Source organism: Phyllostomus discolor, chromosome 3 (assembly GCF_004126475.2).
Source record: "Phyllostomus discolor isolate MPI-MPIP mPhyDis1 chromosome 3, mPhyDis1.pri.v3, whole genome shotgun sequence".
NCBI classification, from domain to species: domain Eukaryota; kingdom Metazoa; phylum Chordata; class Mammalia; order Chiroptera; family Phyllostomidae; genus Phyllostomus; species Phyllostomus discolor.
Window position 1 is genome coordinate 204628309 of NC_040905.2, and position 6898 is coordinate 204635206.

The window sequence follows — 6898 nt, forward strand, 5'->3', positions numbered from 1 at the left end:
GAGAACACCGGGCTGGGGGCCGCCTCCCAGGGTCACTGCGTTCCAGCAGTTCCCTCAGCCCGGCTCCCATTTCTCTGGGCAACCTGGGCTCCGCGGCCCCTCCAGCTTGTCAGTCAACCCCACCGCTGGGTGCGCCTGTCATCTCGAGGGGGTCACATGTATTGCACATTTACATGGTGCCAGGTGCTATATGAATATCCTGTTACCAAATCAACAAAACCACAGTTACCCTCATCTTTCTGAGGAGGAAACCAAACACCACATCAGCCACCAGGCAGAGCAGCCGTTTGGATCCTCTCTGCCGAGCAAGTGGAGAGCTGTGCGGCCTCGGGCAAGTCACTTCTCCCTCCAGGTCTCTCCTGCCCCCTCCTCCTACCCCCATTTCCCGCCGTCCAGTTCAGCGACTCCAGACCAGCAGCTCAGCCTGGAGTGAAACAGAGGCCCCGAGTTTCGGGGGTAATCAGGTCTCAGTTTTAATTCCGCTTCTGCCAGAGATAAAATACACACAGTTCCTGTCTTTGAGATGCTCGAGTCAAGAAACAGCGGTAGACCCATGGAGAATAATCACCATGCAGTCTGGCAACAAGAGAGCCGTGTCTCACAGAAAACTCCGCGACAGGAGAAAGCACTGCGGTCCCTCTGGGCGGCCCAGGCCTGCATCGCCGGGCCACGGCAATTCACTTGGCCACCGTGTCCGGACCGATGGACACTCCCCGTGTGTCCATTTTTACAAGCCATGTGCATGGAACATCCTTGCACCCATCTGAAAATACTTGAATGAGCACTTCTGCGGTATAAATTTTTACCGGTGTGGAATGGGACACACCCCATATATTTGCTAGATGCAGAAAGCTGGCCTCCACACAGAATGTTTCCATTTATACTCCTACCAGCAGGGCAAGGGAACACCCATCTCCCTACGTCCGGATCATGACTTGGTATTATCAACCGTTTACCTTTATGCTGAACTAATATGACAGCACCTCGTAGTGGCTTTAGTTTGCATGGTTCTGACTGCTAGTGAGGTTGAACATCTTTTCATACATTTGTTGGCCATTCTGACATTCTCATCTGCAAACTGCCTATTCACAGCCTTTGCAGGAGTCCCTGTGACGACGTTTGTCTCCCAGCCACACTCTCTGACTCAGTTTAGCTCACTCCTGCCTTTTCTGCTTCTGATCCAGCCCCCTCCAGCGTTCCCAGTGCTGCTGTCTGGTCCCACCCAAAGACCCTCCCACTCCCACCCCCCACAAGGCACCAGCCTGAGGCCTCAGCCTGCCCGAACCTACAAGGGCTGAGGGTTCCAGGCTGGACGTGGCCCAGTCAGAAGGCAGCTCGGTTAGCGGTGATCTCCAAAGTGTTTCTCTCCTTTGACTTTAAAGATCAAAGCCTTACAATAATCCCCTGAACAAACTGAGGCTCAAATAACAAGAAAGTGACATGAAACAATTTCTAACGAGGGGAATGGATGACAAAAATCCCTGAACCTCTTCCACAGCACGTCTTGAAATGTCAGTGTGGGCGATTTTTTTTAAAAACACAAGAGCCCGAAACGCTCTTCACATTTCAATGAGATTTCCAAAATGAACGGCCCAGGTGATTGGATTTACCTCAAGCAGATAGACCATCAGAGCTCTCCCATCTCCCCCAGCCGGTTGGCTGGGAGAGAAGCTCTGTTCCATACGATCCTTGGCGTGGAATGGAGCCTGGGCGCCAACCGTGGACCAGCACTTTGTTTTGTACCCCGAGAAGTGGCCCAGCGGGGAGAGTGTTCTGCCGAGGCCAGAAACAGGACGTAGCCACAAACAGGACCCCCGCCTCCTCCTCCAGCAGTGCCTGTGGCCCGTCCCACTGGGACGGGAGAAAAGCTGCTAGAGAACCGTCTTGGAAGCTCTCTGGCATGCGCTCACCACCAGGAACCTCAGATCCTGGGAAACAGCCCCAGTGGCCCAAAGGGGCTGCACGGCCAGCAATCCAAATAGATAGATAAATAAATAGTAAATAAAGCCTGTACGTCCAACTGCAGTCCCGTCACAGGACACCTGAGTGTCGGATGGCAAGTGAAAAGGAACACTCCTCTCATTTTCTTTTCAGCTTCAACTCTCCGACCGAGGAGCGGAATTGATTAAAGCGAGGCTTCCAGAAAAGGCATGTCTGCTTCATTTGCATTCAACCCTCAAATTAAAGGAATGCTAGCATGCAATTATATTTCTCATCACCACAGCCGAATCTGACCTTTCGTGCACTGCGCCCCCCCCACCCCCACCCCCGCCCCATTCAGTCCACAGATGGCATGTTCACTGAGACCCTGATGGAGACGAGAGGACTCCTTTGAAAAAATGGAAACAAACCAACAACCCCCCCCTCCCAGGGTTCCCATTTCCCCCCAGGGGTGCTAACATTACAGGGCAAACCTGAGCCTCTCTTTGAAGGGAAAGCACCCTACCTAGTGTTTACTCTGCACAGAGGGACACACATTTAATGCTCAAGCAGGCTGCTCCGTTTTGGAGAAACCGATGGCTCGGCAGCGTTCATTCAGCAGATCGTCACCGAAGCACTGACGGTCCCCCGGCCGCTGTGCCACGAAGGGGTGGATCCCACAGAAAACAAGAAACGGTGCTTTGCTCACGATGACTCCCACGGCTGGAATGCACCAGAGGCTCGTGAACACAGAGGAAGATGCCACTGACCTTGGGGGTGGTGAGGGATGATGAGCCGCAGCTCAGGAGAAGGGCCCACCAGGAAGAGGCGGGGAGACCTTCTGGGCAGACACACAGCACAAGGAAAGGCCAGATGTCTGAGATGGCACAGAGGAGAGCTCAGTTTGGATGGAGTGTCGGGCGACGTGTGGGAGATGAGCAGCATAGACTGTGTCCAGCACACTGTCCCCATCAGATTAAAGACAGGAGGAAGCAAGCCGCAACCACACTGGGCTTCTACCCACAAAACCTCAGTTCAGCCAACCCTGCTGAAGCCCTGAGCCCCACCCTGCCTCAGGGTCTGGCTCCTGCTGGTCCTTCAGACTGGGTCATGCTTCCTTCCAGTGTCTGGCTCCTCTTCCCCTGCCAGGAGGGAGCTCAAACCCCGTTTCTCTGAGACCGTCCACAGCTCTCTTCCCGAATGCAGCCTCCCACTCCCCTGGCTCCTCACTGTCATGCTAACCCCATTGGGTTCCTTCACGGGACTGTCACAGTCTGAAGTTTCCAGTTATTGCCTTGTTATTTACCTAGTTATTGCCTCCACCACTGGCATGGAAGCCCCACAAGAACAGGGTCCTGCCTGTCTAGTCCGTCACCAGTGCCTAGCACGCTAACTAGCACCTAGCAGGCTGCCCAATGAGTTAGGGAGTTAATCAATGGACTTCCAGGGTTCCAGTTGCAACTATACCCCTTTTTCTCCCACTGTAGAAAGACTACTTGAGTAGTCGTATGCTTTATTACAAGATCCGTATGTCCAGGCCATACCACAGACCACTCACACCAGAATACCCAGCGTGGGAACTAGACATCAGTATTCAAAGGGCATCAGGTGATCCCAGTGTGCATCCGAGGCTGAGGTTCAGTGACATCGAGGCCACAAATGTGGCTGTTGGAACCAGGTGACCTCTGTCTGTTTCCCAGATGAGCTACTTCTCAGACATGAAGCCAGGGGCTTCTTTCCTACTCCCTTGAGCCTGTTCTAATGCATTTTTTTTCAAAGTAAGTAAATTTGCAAATGTCAACATCTTATTTGAACAAATTACATGGGCTACACAAAGATGTCACAGCCCCAGACTGAGACTTCCTGAGCTGCAGAAGCAACTGGTCCTTTTAAAAACCCAAGTATATTATGATCCATTTCAGGGCATAAGAATACACCTCTTATTATGCCCAAAGAATGTCAGGTAGGGTTTGATGCCTACAAAGATGGCAATGTAACCTCAGAGGAGCACTCCTATTTCCACAGAATTAGTATGTTGTGTCTGTGGCCAGGAGAGGGTTTGGGTGTTCTTTGGAAAGACAGACCTGGTGCACAGTTGATCCTTTCCTGGACGTCTGACACATGCTGGGCACTGAAACTCACAAGTATAAATAAGGTCGAGTCCAGATCTTTCGGGAAGGAGACCCAGCGAGCGCCACGGCCTAGATACTCAAACAGGGCCCTACCACGGTCGCTGGCATTTACCCACACTGCACTCAGCATTTCACGTGTGCTAGTCATTCCATCCCTGAAGGCATCCCAGGAGGTGGGTGTTCTTGGTCCCCATTCCACAGATGAAGAAAATAAAGCACAGAAAGTTTAAGTAACTCGCCTAGGGTCCCACAGCTCCTAAATGACAGAGCCCTCACTCAGACCCAGACGGCCCAACTCCAGAGCCCTCGAGCTCGGCCCTCGTGCTGTGTTGTCAGGGGAACAAAGGCGCAGGAAAGATCACTTCTGGCCGCAGGAAGGGGGTGCTTCCTGGGGAAGACAGCTCTAGTGTTTGCCTTGAGAGATGGGCAGGCTTTCGAGAGGCAGAGATGGGAAGAGGATGTTTCCTGGCAAGTGGGTGGCAGCACCAGTGGAGATCTGGAATTCGGAAAACGCTCTGGAGCAATGACATTCGGGAGACCACAGGGTCCCTGATAAGGAGGAGGAAGACGATGCTGGGGAAACGTGGGCTGGGCAAAGGCCAGATGACGGAGTGCCCACACGCCAGTGAGGACTGGACTTCCGTTAATAGCCACCCGGGAGCCAGGGAAGGTTTTTGGGCTGCAGAGGTGCAGGCAGCAAGCAGAGGACAAACTCAGGGGTGAGACGGAGGTAGGGGACTGGATCGGAAATAGCGCTCTGATCCGGGCAAGAGGACAGAAACGGGCTGGGACAGGGACAGCGAGATAACAGAGGAAGTCCCAGCGTGAGGAGAGGTTATGGAGGGAACGCACCAGGACCTGGGGCTGGACTGGAACTCAGACAGCACGGAGTGGAAGGGGCCAAAGGTGTGCCTCCTGTCCACGCTGGAAGGACGGAGACACTGTGAACTCAGATAGGGACGACAGGAACGGGCTCGGCCGAGGAAAAGGGGCCGATAAGGTCCCCCCCCACCCCGCCCCCCGGGAATTCGAGGACTCAGCCTCATGCTTCTCGAGCAGGAAGATGTTTCCATTATCTGGAGCCCGGCTCAGGGATCCTTCACGCCGCCTGCTTCCAAACTGTTCTGTGACCTTTCACCCACTGCAATTGCCAGATGCATTTGTTGTGAGAGATTTCAGGAATTTTATCTTCAGTCCTAGAAGGCTATGATGTGGTATTAAGTCCATCAAGAGTACAGGAAAGCCAAAAGTTAGTGTCTTTGTTCAAGGAATTCAAAGCAAGGTGGGGGGCAGGGGGTGGAGGCGGGAACTGCCGTCCAACTTGGGCAAAAGTTAAAACATCCTAGAATTGAATTTGAAGGCATTCACAGTTCAGGACGTGTTACTCTGACTCTGGAGAGGTGGACTAACCCTCGGGGAGCGCCCAGGGCTGGACGGTGAAGCAGCCGAGTCAGGCGCAGACAGACCCTGCACTCAGAAGGACAGTGCGGTCCATGCCCTTGTTACCCGGAGTGTGGCCCACACACCAGCAGCAGCAGGAGCAGCAGCAGCAGCACCAACAAGCAGCAGGCCCTGCTCTGGACCTGCCGAATCGGAATCTTCAGGTTCATGAGATCTCCAGGCAATGTATAAGCAGTGGTAGGTATTAAAAGTATGTGCTGTGGAATGAGATACACCTGGGTTTAAATCTTAGCCACTTTGCCTCCTGGACCTGCTTCACGATGGCCCTGTACCTCGGTTTCCCCTTAGGATAACCTGGAGGGCTTTCAAAACACTCCATGCCCCAGCCTCATGGCAGACACGTTAAATCACAGTCTCTGGGGGTGGCATCCAGACATTAGTAAAGGTCTCCAGGGGCTTGTGGCCTGCATCCAAGTCTGAAAGCCACGGAGGCCTTCCAGGGACAAGAGTGTGGCCACTGGGACCAGACTATCTTCACTGGCCTCCCACGTAAGACTGGGGCTTCTTAACCCCTCCCAAGCTTTTGTGCCTTCATCTGTGAAATGGGCGTGACACACAACAGAATCTCCTTCGAAGGCTCTGAGCACTGGTGACTCATGGAAAGCACCCTTGCAAGTCCCGTGCAAGTCCCAGCTTCCTTTGTAGCAGGAGCCTGAAAGCAACACATAGCTTGAAGTACCACACAAATGCCAACCTGCAGCCATGTTCATATTCTCCCCATCAGAGGTCACTTCCAATTACTTGGCCAGCAAGAGGCTAGCAGGTGTGTCCAACCTGTAGCCTGCGGGCCGCACTCGGCCCAGGGTGGCTGTGAATGCGGCCCAACACAAAACTGTAAATTTACTTAAAACATGAAATTTATTTTTGTGATTACATGTTGCAATGTATTTAATGTGTGGCCCAAGACAACCCTTCTTCTTCCAGTGTGGCCCCGGAGATGCCAAAGGTCGGACACCCCCGGCTGGAAGATGTTGCTGTAGCTGTTTTATAAATTGAGAATCCATTATTTTCCTTCATTAAATTGGAAAAATGAAGCAAAGGCAGCTGGCAAGGAACATTTGCAGAACAGGTGGGAGTAAGGGTCACCCAAAACGACCCCAAATGTGGGGTCAAACAGGGGAGGGGGGTACAGCAGACCATGCAGTGCTCCGTCTTTCCTGTCCCGACACGCGGGGCCACAGGCCCACCGCGCATCTGTCTGAGGCCTCCCGGCCGTCTGTCTCTCCACTCACAACGGGAGCTGGGAAGGCCTCGAGAAAGACCCTTATACGATGACTTCACTGTTTTGAACTCTGCACAGTGGAAACCAACACCCCGGGTGTTGAAATGACTTACGCAGGGTTCTGTGTAATTTAAGGCCACAGCCAGGTGTAAAGTGACCCAGT